The following is an 18,599-nucleotide window of genomic DNA, read 5'->3' as shown; positions in this document are numbered from 1 at the left end:
AAATATCACCATTTCACGTGAAATGTAAAATATCACCATTCCATGTGGAATGTTAAATATCACCATTTCACGTGGAATGTAAAATATCACCATTTCACGTGGAATGTAAAATATCACCATTTCATGTGGAATGTAAAATACCATTTCATGTGGAATGTAAAATATCACCATTTCATGTGGAATGTTAAATATCACCATTTCACGTGGAATGTAAAATATCACCATTTCACGTGGAATGTAAAATATCACCATTTCACATGGAATGTAAAATATCACCATTTCATGTGGAATGTTAAATATCACCATTTCATGTGGAATGTTAAATATCACCATTTCACGTGGAATGTAAAATATCACCATTTCACGTGGAATGTAAAATATCACCATTTCACGTGGAATGTAAAATATCACCATTTCACGTGGAATGTAAAATATCACCATTTCACGTGGAATGTAAAATATCACCATTTCACGTGGAATGTTAAATATCACCATTTCACGTGGAATGTTAAATATCACCATTTCACGTGGAATGTTAAATATCACCATTTCACGTAGAATGTAAAATATCACCATTTCACGTGGAATGTAAAATATCACCATTTCACGTGGAATGTTAAACATCACCATTTCATGTGGAATGTTAAATATCACCATTTCACGTGGAATGTAAAATATCACCATTTCATGTGGGGGGAAGAAGACGACAGCCTCTCTGCGGCCTTCCCTACAAGTAACAGGAATTGTGAAACTTTTAATGTTGCCACACAATCATCGATCTGGCAGGCCAAGGTACAAGCCAAGATCAAGACAAAGACCAAGGCATAGAACGTCCTTTTCAGGACGGGCGGCCATTCCGACCGTCGAAAACCAAGGCCTGTCAATGCTCCAACTCAATGTCGAGGGCCTCACCACCGCCAAGCTCGAAGTCATACGACACCTCGCCGACTTCAACAAGGCAGCAGTCGTTCTCCTACAAGAGACACACTGTGCAGCTGACGACAACCTCAAGCTGCCTGGGTTCCTTCTCGCTGGGTCCATCCACAGTAAACAGCACGGAATGGCAACCTTCGTCAGGACTGAACTAAGCTGGACAGCCATTAGCCAATCTCCACCAGGCTCCAACATCGAGTGGCTGGTCACCAAAATCCAGGAAACATCGTTCGTCAACGTATATAAGCCTCCTCCATCAGCGCTGATGGCGTCATCACTCCTGTCCGTTACTGCACCCGCCATCTATGCAGGTGACTTCAACTGTCAACACACAGACTGGGGTTACAACTACACAACACCAGACGGAATGATGCTGAGCGATTGGGCCGCCAACACCGATGCACTGCTGCTGTTTGACCCAAAAGAACCTCCAAGCTTCTTCTCTGCGCGCTGCAACACCTACACCAATCCGGACCTGGCCTTCGCCATGTGCCGCACCAACGATCCGAAGCCTGAGAGACGCGTCATTGACAGGTTCCCCCGCTCACACCACCGACCGTCCATGGTCAAAGTGCCATCACTGGTGCAGTCGGTAGCGGGCAGACCTGTCAAGAGATGGAACTTCCGGAAGGCTAACTGGCAGTCGTTTGCTGCAGAGATGGAAAGAAGAACAGCTGGTCTCCCGAACCCAGAAGCTGCTGATGTGGATGCCGCATACGCAGCCTATTGTAAGGTTCTCCTAGGTGCAGCAAAGAAAAACATCCCCCGTGGCTTTAAAAAGAACTACATCCCGGGTTGGGACGAGGAGTGCAGCCATCTCCTGCGCGACCATCAGCAGGCTAGCTCCAGGGAAGAAGTGGACGCGACTGCAACAGCACTACTCCAGAAGCTGGACGCCACCCGTAGGACCAGATGGACTGAAATAGTTGAGTCGATCGATTTTACCAACTCTAGTCGCAAGGCGTGGCAGACCATCAACCAGCTGACAGGCAGAAATACAATGCCATTCAGGTGCCCGGTGACAGCAGACGCCATTGCGTCCCAGCTCCTGAAGAACGGTCGCTTCCCGGATGTATACAAAAACTTTGCCCGCCTGACGTTGCGTGAGGTGTCTTCTCCCTCCAGGGCGGCCAGCGCGGATGCCAATCTCTCTGGAGACTTCACAGCAGCCGAACTCAGTGCGGCCATGAGCAAACTCAAGCTGGGTAAGTCACCAGGCCGTGACAACATCCATCCGGAGTTCGTCATCCACCAGAGCACAACATCTGGTTGGCTGTGTTCGTTCTTCTCGTCGTGCCTCCGGAGGTCCAAGCTCCCGAAGACCTGGCGCCGTGCTTCCGTCATAGCCCTGCCGAAGCCGAACAAACCTGCGGAAGATCCCAAGTCCTACAGACCGATCTCGTTGCTCTGCGTCCCATTTAAGATTCTGGAGAGGATGATCCACAGCCGCATCGACCCAGCGGTGGACCCACAGATCCCGTGGGAACAAGCCAGTTTCCGTCGTGGCAGGTCAACAGTGGACCAGGTGACATTACTCACACAAGATATTGAAGACAGCTTCCAGGACAATGATCAAGCTGGCGTAGTGTTCCTGGACCTGACAGCTGCATACGACACCGTTTGGCACCGTGGACTCCACCTGAAGTTGCTGAGGACAATCCCGAACCGACATAGGGTGAACTTCATCATGGAGATGCCATCAAACCGCAGCTTCGTCCTACAGTCCAGCGACGGCCAGCGCAGCAGGCTCAGAAGACTGAGGAATGGTGTCCCGCAGGATTCTGTTCTCTCGCCGATGCTGTTTAACATCTACATCTACGACCTGCCGGATACAACATCCAGAAAGTACGGTTACACGGACGACCTGGCCATCATGCTGCGATGACCAACTTGGAAGGCGATGGAAAACGGTATCAACCAAGACATGGGCACCTTGGTAGCCTACCTCCGGAGGTGGCGTTTGCAGCTCAGCATTGGTAAGACAGTGTCAGCGGCATACCATCTTAACAACAGAGAAGCAAAAAGGGAACTGGACGTGTTCGTTGACAACAAACGCCTGGAGTTCCAGCAGGCCCCAAAGTACCTCGGTGTACGCCTAAATCGGATAATGTCCTTCAAGCAACACCTAGAAGAAGTTAAGGCCAAGGTGACATCAAGGGTCTCGCTTATCCGACGTCTCGCTGGTACGACCTGGAGAGCCTCCGCCAAGACCCTACGAATATCCACGCAAGCCCTGGTCTTCTCTGCAGCCGAATACTGCGCCCCAGCCTGGAGCAGAAGCCCACACGTGAGAAAGGTTGATGTTGCCATTAACAACGCCCTCCGCATTGTAGCTGGTTGCTTGAAGCCCACCCCGGCATTCCACCTGCCAGTCCTAGCGGGAATCGCCCCGACCGGCCTCCGACGGGAGGCTGCTACCCTCGCCCGGGCAAGGAATGCCCAGAAACACGACTGGCACATCCTGCACAACACCACAACGACAGTGGCGCCTCCAAGCAGACTCAAGTCCCGCCATCCCTACAACAAGGCGGCACAAGAGATGCTCAGTTCTATCCCTGAGAACCTGTCTAGAAGCGCATGGCTGGCAGCATCTTGGAAGCAGGTGTGGGAAACGGCCGGGCCCACCGGCATCCACCGCTACATCTGGGATCCAGGAGGTGGCATCGTAGGAGAAGACCTACCACGCCTGCAATGGACCTTGCTGAACCGTCTACGTACGGGGGTCGACCGCTTCAAATCATCGCTGAAGATGTGGGGCCTGGCAGACAGCATCGCGTGCGAGTGCGGCGAGCCTGAGCAGACTGCCGAACACACAATTACCACCTGCCCCCTATACAGACCACCTTCAGAAGCCGGCCTTTTCGACATAGGACCAGAGACGAGGGCATGGCTGCACGACACTGAGCTGGCCATCTGATGATACACGAAATAAGAAGATTTCATGTGGAATGTTAAATCTCACCATTTCATGTGGAATGTTAAATCTCACCATTTCATGTGGAATGTTAAATCTCACCATTTCATGTGGAATGTTAAATCTCACCATTTAATGTGGAATGTTAAATCTCACCATTTCATGTGGAATGTTAAATCTCACCATTTCATGTGGAATGTTAAATCTCACCATTTCATGTGGAATGTTAAATCTCACCATTTCATGTGGAATGTTAATTCTAACTTTTGCATGTGGAATGTTAAATCTCACCATTTCATGTGGAATGTTAATTCTCACCATTTCATGTGGAATGTTAAATCTCACCATTTCATGTGGAATGTTAAATTTCACCATTTCATGTGGAATGTTAAATCTCACCATTTCATGTGGAATGTTAAATCTCACCATTTCATGTGGAATGTTAAATCTCACCATTTCATGCGGAATGTTAAATCTCACCATTTCATGTGGAATGTTAATTCTAACTTTTGCATATGGAATGATAATTATAACTTTTGCATATGGAATGTTAAATATCACCATTTCATGTGGAATGTTAATTATAACTTTTGCATGTGGAATGTTAAATCTCACCATTTCATGTGGAATGTTAAATATCACCATTTTGCATGTGGAATGTTAAATCTCACCATTTCATGCGGAATGTTAAATCTCACCATTTCATGTGGAATGTTAATTCTAACTTTTGCATGTGGAATGATAATTCTAACTTTTGCATATGGAATGTTAAATATCACCATTTCATGTGGAATGTTAATTATAACTTTTGCATGTGGAATGTTAAATCTCACCATTTCATGTGGAATGTTAAATCTCACCATTTCATGTGGAATGTTAAATCTCACCATTTCATGTGGAATGTTAAATCTCACCATTTCATGTGGAATGTTAATTCTAACTTTTGCATGTGGAATGTTAATTCTAACATTTGCATGTGGAATGCTAAATATCACCATTTGCATGTGGAATGTTATATATCACCATTTCATGTGGAATGTTAAACCTCACCATTTCATGTGGAATGTTAATTCTAACTTTTGCATGTGGAATGTTAATTCTAACTTTTGCACTCGGAATGTTAAATCTCACCATTTCATGTGGAATGTTAATTCTAACTTTTGCATGTGGAATGTTAAATCTCACCATTTCATGTGGAATGTTAAATCTCACCATTTCATGTGGAATGTTAAATCTTACCATTTCATGTGGAATGTTAATTCTAACTTTTGCATGTGGAATGTTAAATCTCACCATTTAATGTGGAATGTTAAATCTCACCATTTCATGCGGAATGTTAAATCTCACCAATTCATGTGGAATGTTAATTCTAACTTTTGCATATGGAATGCTAAATCTCACCATTTCACGTGGAATGTTAAATCTCACCTTTTCACGTGGAATGTTAAATCTCACCATTTCATGTGGAATGTTAAATATCACCATTTCATGTGGAATGTTGATTCTAACTTTTGCATGTGGAATGTTAAATATCACCATTTCGTGTGGAATTTTAATTCTAACTTTTGCATGTGGAATGTTAAATATCACCATTTCATGTGGAATGTTAAATCTCACCATTTCATGTGGAATGTGTTACGGATTCGTCACTTCCGTTGTGGTGGTTTGAATCCACTGTAAATACTTCTGATTCCATGTACTATTATTGTGTTCAAAAGGTTTATTGTTCATGAACTGTTTTCAAAAGGAAAAAAAGTTAATGTTAAAAGAAACAGGAACCCGAATCGGGAACCGGACGACGAAGAGGAAGAGGAGAAGAGAAAAAAGGGCGGAGCGAATGAGTCGGACAAGAAAGCCGAGTTGCTCCGGGTTCTGAAGCGAACGTTGGCGAGCCAGAGTCACTCGCGAACTTTCGGGTTTCCGGGAAGGGGATTCCAAAGACAGAGTTGTCATCGCTGTGACCGGTCAACCTGCGTGTCAGATTTTGCGATCGATTCAGGAGAGAATCATCGCCGTGCCGTGCACCATGAGACCGGGTCGTCGGCCATTTTGACTCGCGCAGGACTTGTGCTTCGCTCGCGGTTTCGTCTCCTTTCGACCATCTCCACCGCATTCAGACCTCGATCTGGGGCATGTGTGTGACGTGGCTTTTTGAAGGTTGATTCGTCCATACCCGAGAGTGTGATCTCACAGTCGCCTGTAGGGCGCCTTTGGATTTCCCAGGTGCCTGGAGGGCGCCTTTGTACATCTTCGGTGGTGTGACTGTACTCGCCATCCGCACGGAATTCTGGTCTCGATTGGACCTCGTTCTGGCGATCACTGGAGCAAATCCATTTCGTCTCGAAGCCGGGAATAAGAGACATTGGGGAATGTTTGTGTTTCACTCACTTGGAGCACAGTGAGTTATATATTACAAAACTGATGGTACCATCATAGGACATATTGATTGTACTTTTGAATACTATTATTGTTGTACTGTTATTCTTGTGTGATCTTAACACAATATTTGTTTGTGAGTAACAATTGGGGTGGCTCCTCCCTGGATCTTTGACATACAGAATAACACATTTTTCTGCCGCGACTCCTCTCGGGGCTCGGAGGTACACCGTGACCAGGGGGTCGGGGAGGAGCCCGTAACAAATGTTAATTCTAACTTTTGCAAGTGGAATGTTAAATATCACCATTTCATGTGGAATGTTAAATCTCACCATTTCATGTAGAATGTTAATTCTCACCATTTCATGTGGAATGTTAATTCTAACTTTTGCACGTGGAATGTTAAATCTCACCATTTCATGTGGAATGTTAAATCTCACCATTTCATGTGGAATGTTAATTCTAACTTTTGCATGTGGAATGTTAAATCTCACCATTTCATGTGGAATGTTAATTCTCACCATTTCATGTGGAATGTTAAATCTCACCATTTCATGTGGAATGTTAAATCTCACCATTTCATGTGGAATGTTAATTCTAACTTTTGCACGTGGAATGTTAAATCTCACCATTTCATGTGGAATGTTAAATCTCACCATTTCATGTGGAATGTTAATTCTAACTTTTGCACGTGGAATGTTAAATCTCACCATTTCATGTGGAATGTTAAATCTCACCATTTCATGTGGAATGTTAATTCTAACTTTTGCATGTGGAATGTTAAATCTCACCATTTCATGTGGAATGTTAAATATCACCATTTTTCATGTGGAATGTTAAATATCACCATTTCATGTGGAATGTTAAATCTCACCATTTCATGTGGAATGTTAAATATCACCATTTCATGTGGAATGTTAAATCTCACCATTTCATGTGGAATGTTGATTCTAACTTTTGCACGTGGAATCTTAAATCTCACCATTTCATGTGGAATGTTAAATCTCACCATTTCATGTGGAATGTTAAATCTCACCATTTCATGTGGAATGTTAAATCTCACCATTTCATGTGGAATGTTAAATCTCACCATTTCATGTGGAATGTTGATTCTAACTTTTGCACGTGGAATGTTAAATATCACCATTTCATGTGGAATGTTAAATCTCACCATTTCAAGTGGAATGTTAAATCTCACCATTTCATGTGGAATGTTAAATCTCACCATTTCATGTGGAATGTTAATTCTAACTTTTGCACGTGGAATGTTAAATCTCACCATTTCATGTGGAATGTTAAATCTCACCATTTCATGTGGAATGTTAATGCTAACTTTTGTATGTGGAATGTTAAATATCACCATTTCATGTGGAATGTTAATTTTAACTTTTGCATGTGGAATGTTAAATATCACCATTTAATGTGGAATGTTAATTCTAACTTTTGCATGTGGAATGTTAAATATCACCATTTAATGTGGAATGTTAATTCTAACTTTTGCATGTGGAATGCTAATTCTAACTTTTGCATGTGGAATGTTAAATATCACCATTTCATGTGGAATGTTAAATCTCACCATTTCATGTGGAATGTTAATTCTCACCATTTCATGTGGAATATTAAATATCACCATTTCATGTGGAATGTTTATTCTAACTTTTGCATGTGGAATGTTAATTCTAACTTTTGCATGTGGAATGTTAAATATCACCATTTAATGAGAATTCCCTGATGAGATATGCCAATATACCTGGTGTTGGCCTAATGGTTCGGGTGGAGTGCTTGGGATTCAAAGATCCTGAGTTCGAATGCCGTTCAGCTGTTGAGTTAACAGCAGGTGGGGTTGACTCAGCCTGGCATCCTTCCGAGGTCGGCAAAATGAGCACCAGTGTACTGGGTCCTCCTCAAGGAGGTTGGTGGCAGGATTTGCACTACGGCTGCCGTAAAAACACCTGTGGTGTAAAAACACCGTAGCACACACATTGGTGTGTGTCGGGATGGTGCTGAGGAGTCGTCCAAGCACGCAGCGGCGTGCTGATCCAGTGTATGCTACCATATATGTTAATATTGAATACCGCGAAAGAACAATTTAATTGAAGAAGACATAGAAGTTGATTCCATAGGTGTGAAGAACAAATGAGTGGAGGTAAGCAGTGATCCTCGACTTCGGTAATTTTAACAGGAGAGGGTTGATGGTGGACAGTGTGAGCCCTGTAGAAACCTGGGAGAGGGATGGAGGGTTCAGAAACAGCATAGAAAGAGCAGAGGGTACAAGAACAGAAATGAGGTGGTAAAAGACAGAGAGACTACCGACCTGTCTGTGATAGCGCAGTGATAGGCCCACAGACTCAGCTTCAGCACGGGGGATTCCAATGATCTTGAAGGCCTTGGTTTCCACAGCACCATTCACACGGATCTTTTGAATTTTGTTCCCGTTTGCACATTGTCATCTGGATCGAAATCGCTTTTGTTTTTCTTGTACCAAATTCAACAACTTTTGCTGCAAGTCACGGGTTCCCAGACCCAGCGTCGTAACCGGAACTTGAAAAACCCTTTCAAAAAATCCCGATTTATGAGGAGGGTGTGGGGGTGGGGGGGGGGGGGGGGTTCACATTGAAAGCGTTTTCCCCAACAATTTTTCGAGATCGAGGAGTGTCCGTAAGTCAGTGAGTGAGTCTGTAAACATTTCAGTTATTATCATTTGAACCATTTGAAATGAGATAGAAGGGAGAGGAAGTGGGGAGGAGGCAGCTCTGAGGGGAGGGGGGGGGGGAGTTTTGAAGGGGAGGGGTGAGTGGGGACGTTTGAAGGGGAGGGTGGATGGGGAAGATTTGAAGGGGAGGAGGGAGTTTAGGAGGAGGGGGTGGGCGAGGAGGGAGCATTGAAAGGGAGGGGTTGGGGGGGGGGAGATTTGAAGGGGAGCAGCAAGGGGGGAGTTTTGAAGGGGAGCAGCAAGGGGGGAGATTTGAAGTGGAGGAGTAAGGGGGGAGATTTGAAGGGGAGGGGCAAGGGGGAGTTTAGGAGGGGAGGGGGGGAGTTTCAGAGGGGAAATTTGAAGGGGTGGGGCAAGGGGGGAGTTTAGGAGGGGAGGGGTTGCCGTGAACCAAACACACTATTTTGATGAAACTTCGCAACAAGCTTCATACCTGATGCCTAAGGAAGGCGTATTGACCGCATCAACATCTGCGCTCATTAAAGTGGCCAACAGGGGGAGGGGTGAGTTGCCCCCCACTTCCCCCCGAAAGAATAGGCATTTGCTTTCTTCTCCAAAACTACCCAGACAATTTTGATGAAACTTGACCACAACCTTCATCACCCATAATGTACCAATGTTTGTTCACGGCATTAAAAAAAAAATCAGTGTAGCATATTGTGCTTCATAGGAATGGGCAAGGTGTTTTACTTAAACTTTCTCCTGCAGCGTTTTATTCAGTGGTCTTTTACAACACGCTGTTTTTCTTCCTATTTAAAAGGCTTTTTTTCAGGAGAAGGGGGCAAGATGACCTCTTCAGGCCTTGCATGCAGGACGCGTCGTGACCTGTGATTAAACTCTTTGCCTTCTTCGGGCGAGCTTTCGTGTGATACCTTTCAGTTGTCGACGAGGATAAATTGGCAAGTATATGAACCTTTTGTGAATTCGCTTTCGCTTCACAACAGTTGAACTTCCGCTTCCTCGGGCGAGGAAGCGTCCTTCGAGCTCTCTACGTCATCAAAGTTTAAGTATTTTCCCATTCGTGTCTTTGCCAAATTTCCACTGGTTATTTTACTGTACATGTGTTACTGTGTGTTTCTAATTAGGTTTTGGTTTGTAATTCGTGCAAACTTGTGTGTAATTAGTCGTTTTCTGTTGGTACCGCGTGCGTGGCCTTGTCCCTCTAGGCTCCCTACCCCCATCGGTATTTTGTAAATTTAAGTTACTTGGGAGATATCCGTACTACGCATGGGTGGGAGGCCAGAAGCAAACAAGCAATGCAGATACGGCGAATGCGAAAGCATGAAACCAATAAATTCCACATTCCTGTAGCACCCTCAGTCGCACGTCAGACATGGACAGCAAGTTCGTGAAGGACTTCCATGAAAAACGTACACGTTCGCAAACAAACGGGTACGTTAACGTATAGAAACATCGATCGCGGGACCGAGGCGAATCTGCATATGGCGATCCACGAAGATCACGTTTAGAAAGTAGAAACCATCACGGCATGTCGTCATTCACTTGAACTCGATATCTCTTTTTTAATTCCAAACAACATATCCGCGATAAATGTTCGTTTCCCATTAATCGTACACTTTCCAAAATCCAATCTCACCCCTCCCCTCAAAATCTTCCCCATCACCCATTCCTTTCAAATCCCTCCCCTTGTCCCTTCCCTCCTAAACTCACCCCGAACCGCTCCCCTCATAAACTCCCCCCTCGCCCCTCCCCTTCAAATCTCCCCACCCTCATTTCTTCTCCATTTCCCCCCTCAACCCTCCTCAAAGCGTCCTCCCCGCTTCTTCACCCTTCCAACTCTCACCTCCATCTCCCTCAACCTTCTGCCTCGCTCTTCCCCCTCCTCAAATAACACCTCAGTGTGCCTCACCCAATCTCCATCAAACCTTTTGTCTGCCCCATCCTTCCCTTTCTCCGAGCTATTCTGAAATCTCTGACACACCTTCAACAGCTCTCCCTACCTCTTCCTCCTCTTCCACATCTTACCCTACCCCTCCCCCCCCCCCCCCCCCTGTTCTGTATCCGATGCTCCCCCTTCCTCTTCATTAACGGTATGGACCTCAAACATCCAGGGCCTCAAACTTAACTGATCTCTCCATACAGGTTGCTTCTGTCAAACCAGACGTGATCTGCTTAACAGAAACTTTCCTCCTTCATGATGTTTCCGATTCCTTAGTATCTCTCCCGGGTTACTCCCTCCTCTGGTATGATAGACCTGAGCCTCGTCCTGGAGGTGGGGTTGCTATATCTTTATTAAAAACTCTCTTCCTCACTCGCCCTGCACTGCACTCTCTCCACCTCACCCCCAGGAATACCGCTGGCTTCGGCTTCCCCTTCGCTCCCACCTCTTGTTCATATGTGTGTTGTACCATCCACCAAACAGTGATGACTCCATCTACATCTCGCTGTCTGATAATATGGACCAACTTCTATCTACTCATCCAAACTCTCTCTTCCTCATACAGTCATGTGAAAAAGCAAGTACACACCATGTAATGTTTTGACATTTTCAACATATTTCAACATACAGCTATTTGATCTTCATTTCAACAATATTTACAGATAAAGGTGATATAATATAACAAATATCATGAAACATTTACATTTTGTAGTCCATTGTATAATTTAAATAAACATAAATGCAAATTTCGCATTTGGAAAAAGTAAGTACACGCCTACATTTATCACTACTTCAAATACCTAAAATTAGAATCAGGTGCACCAGCTCAGGTGCAAATGATTAGAACATCGTTAGAGAGGATCTTGGAGGAACATGTCTTATTTAAACCTCAGACATTTCGTTTGGTTTGCTCTTTGTTGTTGAAGTGTGCAGCGCCACCATGCCGAGATCAAAAGAGCTCTCTGAGGCCTTCAGGAAGAAGGTTATAGATGCCTACGAGTCTGGGAAGGGATTTAAAAAGATCTGGTGGACCTTGCAACAAGAAAATGACCCTAAACATACCAGTAAATCCACCAAGGAATGGCTGAAAAGAAAGAAATGGAGGGTTCTGGATTGGCCAAGTCAAAGCCCGGATCTAAATCCCATCGAGATGTTGTGGGGGGATTTGAAACGAGCTGTGCATGCAAGAAACCCCTCAAACATCGCACAGCTGAAATAATTCTGCATGGAGGGGTGGGCAAAAAATTCTCCCAGTCGATGTCAGAGACTGGTAGACAGTTATAAGAAACGCCTACTTGAGGTTGTTTCTGCCAAAGGGGGCAATACCACCGATTAGAGCCAAGGATGTACTTACTTTTTCCAAATGCAAAACTTGCATTCATGTTTATTTAAATTATACAATGGACAACAAAATGTGAATGTTTCATGATATTTGTTGTATTATATCACCTTTATCTATCAATATTGCTGAAATGAAGATCAAATAGCTGTATGTTGAAATATGTTGAAAAAGTCAAAGCTTTACATGGGGTGTACTTACTTTTTCACATCACTATATGTGGTGATTTAAATTGTCACCATGCCAGTTGGCTGGGTGTGGCTACCTCTCTCACCAGCCATGGCTCATCAGCAAAGGACTTCTGCGACTCCCTGGGACTGACACAATCTGTCAATTTCCCGACCCGGATCTCAGTCAACGGAGCATTTTCTCTTCTGGACTTGGTTATGACTAACTTCCCTGAAAATGTCTGCTGCTCTTCTTCTGCTCCAATCGGCTCATCTGATCATGTGCTTGTTAAAGTGGACATCTCTCTGACCATTCTCAGGGAGCCTCCTCAGCGTCGACGAGTCTGGCATTTCACTCAGGCCAACTGGCACGGTCTTCAAGCAGCCATCAATCATCTGGACTGGTCTCCCATCTCTACCACCTCTGACATCAACTCATCCTGGGAATTCTTCCAAAGTAAATTGCTCTCTCTCATGCACAGATTTATCCCATCTCATCTTCAGTTGTCATACCCTTCCTCCCGTCCATGGTACACGGAATCTTGTGGTGAGGCTGTTGCCCAGAAACAACTTGCCTTCGTCTCCTGGAAAGCAAATCCAATGGAAGGAAATCTCATTTCCTTTCACAAAGCCCGAAACAAGTGTGTCTCCACCCTCAGGAGAGCCAGGAAACAATATCTCTCCGTTCTCAAGACCGAACTCTCTTATCTGTCTCCCTCTTCCAAATCCTGGTGGTGTCTGGTCAAATCTGTTTCTGGTGTTTGTTCCCCCTCCATCCCCTCCCTTACCTCAAACGGCTACACAGCTGACTCCGCACGTGAAAAAGCTGAATGCCTCAACTCTGTGTTTGCCTCAAAATATTGTGTCCCAAACCCATCCCTCTCTGTACCCACCATACCCAGTCATACCCAGCTGCTCCAGGACTCTGTGTCCTTTGCTCCTGACAAGGTGGAAAAGTTTCTGTCAACCCTCGACTCTGATTCTGCAACTGGACCTGACGGCATCAGCCCACGGGTTCTAAAATCATGTTCTTCCGCTCTTTCACTCCCTCTCTCTGTTCTCTTCACCCTCTCTTTTGCTCAAGGTCATCTGCCGTCTGCTTGGAAATCAGCCAATATCACCGCTTTACACAAAAAATGTGAAAAAACAGATTCTAGCAACTACAGACCAATCAGCCTTTTCCCAATTATCAGCAAAGTCATGGAATCCATCATTGCTTCGGATATGAAATCTTTCCTCTTCTCCAATGGCTTGATCTCTGATCATCAATTTGGTTTCAGACCAGGTCACTCTACTCTGGACATGCTGGTTCTGCTGTCTCAACAATGGATTGAGGTCCTCAATGCCAAACAGGAAATTAGAGCTGTCTCCCTTGACATATCACGTGCCTTCGATACGGTCTGGCACCCAGCTTTGCTCACCAAACTCTCCTCCTTTGGTATCCATGGAAATCTCCACTCATGGCTGGCGGACTTCCTCTCTAGTCATAGTCAACATGTGGCCCTGAATGGGTTTCTCTCATCTCCTCCTCCTGTTCAGGCTGAAGTTCCCCAAGGCAGTGTTCTGGGCCCTGTGCTTTTTCTGGTCTTCATCAATGATCTCTCCGACTCTCTTGAAAATCCTCTCTATCTCTTTGCTGATGATCCACTCTCTGCCGCTCTGTTCCTCATCCCTCAGATCGGCAGTCTGCAGCCTCCTCACTCTCTGCAGACCTGGACAAAATCACAGACTGGGCAAACAAGTGGAACATGTCTTTCAATCCTGACAAATCTCACACTCTTACGATGTCTCTCCGAAAAGACCGACTGCACAACCCTCCCATCCACTTTCTGAATAATCCTCTCCAAGAATTTCTGTCACTCAAGCTTTTGGGTCTCACTATCTGCCATGATCTTTCCTGGGAAAACCACATTTCAAATCTGGCCTCCAAAGCCAGTCGCCGACTGGGCATCCTCCATCGTGCGAAGTCCTTCCTTGGCACACCTGAGCTCCTCACCACATACAAGGCTTTCATCCGCAGCTCTATGGAATTCTGCTCTCCCCTCTGGACTGGTGCTCCTGCCTCACACCTAGCTCGTCTTCACGCTGTTGAAACCAAAGCGTTCAGAATCATTCGAATCTCCCGCGATGAAGCTAACTCCAAGGGCCTCTCACTCACTCACCGCAGGCAGGTTGGTGGTCTTTCCGTCTTCTACCGACTCCTCTCTGGCCTTGCCCCCCCCCCCCCCAGCTCTCTCTGGGCTCTGTCCCGCAAATATTCCTACAGGTCGCCCAAGATCTGCCTGCAACCCTCTTATGGTTAAACTGCCAAAATCAAGACTCTCTGCTCACCTTCACTCCTTCATTCCTCTTTTCGCCCGCCTCTGGAACAAACTCCCTCACTCTCTTCAATCCCACTCCACCCTCCAGGTCTTTAAAACAGCTGTTCACCACCGTCTCTTATCTTCCCCCATCCAAAACCTTGATCTTTTCTATCTCCGCTAATTTCACCCCAATTCCACTGTTTTGAAATACCAACTTCCGCCCTGGAAGTCCTTGGTGTCCTGGTGTTTTATACTTCTCCCACCCCCCCCTTCCCACGCCTCCTCCCCCCAAGCCCTCTCCCTCCCACACATCTCCCTGCTCTTAAATGTTGTATGCTCTCAAGTGTTTGTGTGCTTCCCCTTCTCTTGTCTTCCGCTCCCTCTTTTTATATATTTTGTTTGTCTGGTTGGTTTGTTTGTGAAGTAAATGTCAGCTCTTTCACGAGCCTCGATTCAGTATATAAAAAAAGGAAGAAAAAAGTCCTGGTTGTTCCAAACTAATTCCATCCAAGAATTATGGAGGCCACTGTGCTCTTGGGAACCTTCAATGCAGCAGAAATTTTTTTGTAGGCTTCCCCAGATCTGAGCCTCGACACAATCCTTTCTCTGAGCTCTGCAGGCAGTTCCTTCGACCTCATGGCTTGATTTTCGCTCTGATATGCATTGTCAGCTGTGAGACCTTATATAGACAGGTGTGTGCCTTTCCAAATCATGTCCAATCAATTGAATTTAACACAGGTGGACTCCAATCAAGGTGTAGAAACATCTCAAAGATGATGAGAAATGGGAGGCAAAGTGTCTGAATACTTATGTCAATGTGATATTTCAGTTTTTTATTTTTAATAAATTTGCAAAACTTTCTAAAATCCTGTTTTTCCTTTGTCATTATGGGGTATTGAGTGTAGATTGATGAGGGAAAAAATGAATTTAAACGATTTCAGCATAAGGCTGCAACATAACAAAATGTGAACAAGCGTTACGCCTAGGTCCCCCGTCGTTGAAGTGATGTGAGTTGACAAAGTGGAAGACGCAAGGCGGCCATCTTGGATTTTGACGTGGCGACCAAATTTTCAATAGCGTTCTCCCTTATGCGTAGATACACCCACACACCAGATTAGAAGTTAGTAGTTCGTTTATTTTTTCAAGATATTTCGCTCACTAGGTTCAGACATATACATGGCGGTGGCCATCTTGGATTTTGACGTGGCGACCCAATTTTCAATAGCCTTCTTCCTTATGCGTAGATACACCCACACACCAGATTAGAAGTTAGTAGTTCGTTTATTTTTTCAAGATATTTCGCTCACAAGGTTCAGACATATATATGGTGGCGGCCATCTTGGATTTTGACGTGGCGACCCAATTTTCAACAGCATTCTTCCTTAAGCCTAGATACACCCACACACCAGATTATAAGTTGGTACTTCGCTTATTTTTCAAGATATTCAGCTCACAAGGTTCAGACATACATGGCGGTGGCCATCTTGGATTTTGACGTGGGTTGCACCCACACACCAAATTAGAATTCGGTCCTTCGCTTACGCACGCACGCACGCACGCATGGATGCACGTTCGCACGCACGCACACACGGACGGACAGAGGGGAAAACCATAGTCCCCCTTTCGCTCCGCGGTGCGACGGGGGACAAGAAAGTGAAGGGGTCTGAATACTCTCTGAATGCACTGTATGAGTTGGGAGAGGTAGTGGGGAGGAGGCAGCTTTGTGGAAGAGTCAAGAGGTAACCGAGGAGGAGTGCTGAGAGGAGAGAATTGAAGAAAAATGGTGAGGAGGGAGATTTGGAGGGGGAGGGTGATGGGGGAGTTTCGGAGGGGAGAGATTTGAAAGTTTTGAACGATTAATGAAAATCGAACGAAGGACGGAAGGACGGGAACAGTGGTGAGTTTGAGGTGAAGGTGGGAGTGCATCAGGGGTCGGTACTAAGTCCACTACTATTTGTAGCTGTGATGGAGGTGCTGGCTCAGAACGTAAAGGAGGGTTTACCGTGGGAGTTGTTGGATGCAGATGATCTGTTGTTGATTGCAGAAAGTATGGATGGACTGAAGGAAAAGATGAACAAGTGGAAGGAATGTATGGAGACAAAAGGTCTGAAGGTGAATATAGGAAAGACGAAGGTGATGGCAAGTGGTAAAGCATGTGGTGAGGTGGAAAGAACTGGGAAGTGGCCCTGTGCTGTGTGCAGGAAGGGTGTCGGAGTGAACTCCATTCAGTGTACAATGTGCGCTGAGTGGGTTCATCAAAAATGTAGTGGTCTGGGAGGGTCATTAACCAGTGTGGCAGCTACATTCAAATGTAAGGTGTGCACAGAGGGAGCTGCAGATGGAGGAAATGTTGAGTTGGATCTTGGAGACGGTGTGAAGCTGGAAGGTGTGAAAACATTTTGCTACCTCGGAGACATGCTGAATGGAGAAGGTGGATCAGACTCGGCAACGGTTGCTGGGGTGAGATGTGCATGGAAGAAGTTTCGGGAACTGAGTGGCGTGCTGATGAGGAGGGGAGTGTCGTGGAAGCTGAAGGGAAAGGTGTATGCTGCATGTGTGAGAAGTGTTATGATTTATGGGAGCGAGACATGGGTAATGAACGTAGAGCAGCAACGAAGGCTAATGAAAAGTGTATGATGAAAAGTGTATGGTACTTGTTTGTGAAAAAGAGAAGTTGAAGCTGGGCCAGTAGCTGTAGTTTGAGTGAGACATAAAGTAAGACCAGCAATCCTGACACGGAGAGGGTAAGATGGTTCCGGGCAACACTTTAACTCGGAGGTGCCAGTCTCCCATTAGCTGTGATAGTTGCCCAAAGAACCTTTCACTTCACCTTTCTTCTGTCCTTTCTGTTGTCAGTCATTCATTACCTCCACCATCAGAGGTGGATGGAGGTTATGTTTTCCCCCTGTCTGTCTGTTTTTCTGTGAACAGGATATCTCAATGAGTCGTGGACGGATTCGGATGAAATTTGGTGGAGAGGTTGGGTGTGTGACAAAGATGAAATGATTAGATTTTGGTGGAGATCCGGTCTGGATCTGGATCCAAAAGTTTTATCTGTGATTCTTCACCATTGAGAGATTGGTCTAAAACTGACATTGAACCACCTTTAGAGACCATTTTTCCCCGCAGAGCAGGGATTAGCCTTTTTTGGGCATCTTGGTCCCCTTTTTGAAGCAATGTTTTATGGCCGGATGCCCTTCCTGCCGCCAACCCTGTCAGCCGCCTCTTGCGACACACAGGGAATTACCAGTGAAGCGGTACTCAATTTGCCGACCTCGGAAGGATGACAGGCTGAGTCAACCATGGTGTTAATTCATCGATCGACCGGGATTACAAACCCAAGATCCGAGGATCCCAAACTGACACCCTAACCGCTAAGCCAACACCAGGCTCAGGTCTGAGAATGAATGGTCTATATTAAAGTATATCTGTGTGACACACAATCATGCAGTCACTCAGAAAGGCAGATTACAATGGTCTCTTGCTGTTCCACCGTTTTGGGAACAAGAAAGGTAAGTGAGTGGTACATGGCTATCAATTTTGGACTACACCGAGTGGGATAATTGTTCGAGTGCTCACCCTCAGCTGGGAGGTCAGCAGTTAAATTCTGACCCTGGCCATGTTATACCAAAGTCTTAAAAAATGGTGCATATTGCTTCTTTGCTTAACGCTCCGCATTTATAGGAAAGAGCAACGGAGGAAATCTTTTGCAGATTTCATCCAATGGGAGGAAAGCTTTCTTTATTTGCCCCGCTGAGTGTGAAGAGAAAAACGACATCGTAAAGATGGCGTCGTATGTACTCAGGGATTATGTCATTTCGGTCAAGGGCAACGGCTGTATTTGTCTGAAGTCCGATGTTGTCTCGTGTATTTTTCTGCATGTGTGTGTGTGTGTGATGTGTTGCAATCTTTAACCCTGAACCCCCCCCCCCCCCCCCCCCAAAAAAAACCCAC

The 18,599-nt window shown here is 45.4% G+C and overlaps 2 protein-coding genes across 9 annotated transcripts in view; one reads left to right on the top strand and one right to left on the bottom strand.

The window, feature by feature from the left end:
* Positions 1-18,599, top strand: part of LOC144892693 (protein FAM200C-like) — a 1,175,895-nt gene that overhangs the window by 527,414 nt on the left and 629,882 nt on the right. The gene's annotated exons all lie outside the window — the stretch shown is intronic.
* The window catches only part of LOC144892691 (uncharacterized), a 78,580-nt gene that overhangs the window by 58,368 nt on the left and 1,613 nt on the right, over positions 1-18,599 (bottom strand). The window lies entirely within an intron of this gene.

The sequence above is a fragment of the Myxine glutinosa genome, chromosome 6 (genome assembly GCF_964187855.1).
Source record: "Myxine glutinosa chromosome 6, kmMyxGlut1.1, whole genome shotgun sequence".
NCBI classification, from domain to species: Eukaryota; Metazoa; Chordata; class Myxini; order Myxiniformes; family Myxinidae; genus Myxine; species Myxine glutinosa.
The sequence above is the reverse complement of the archived record's forward strand: the minus strand, read 5'-3'. Positions and strand labels throughout refer to the sequence as shown.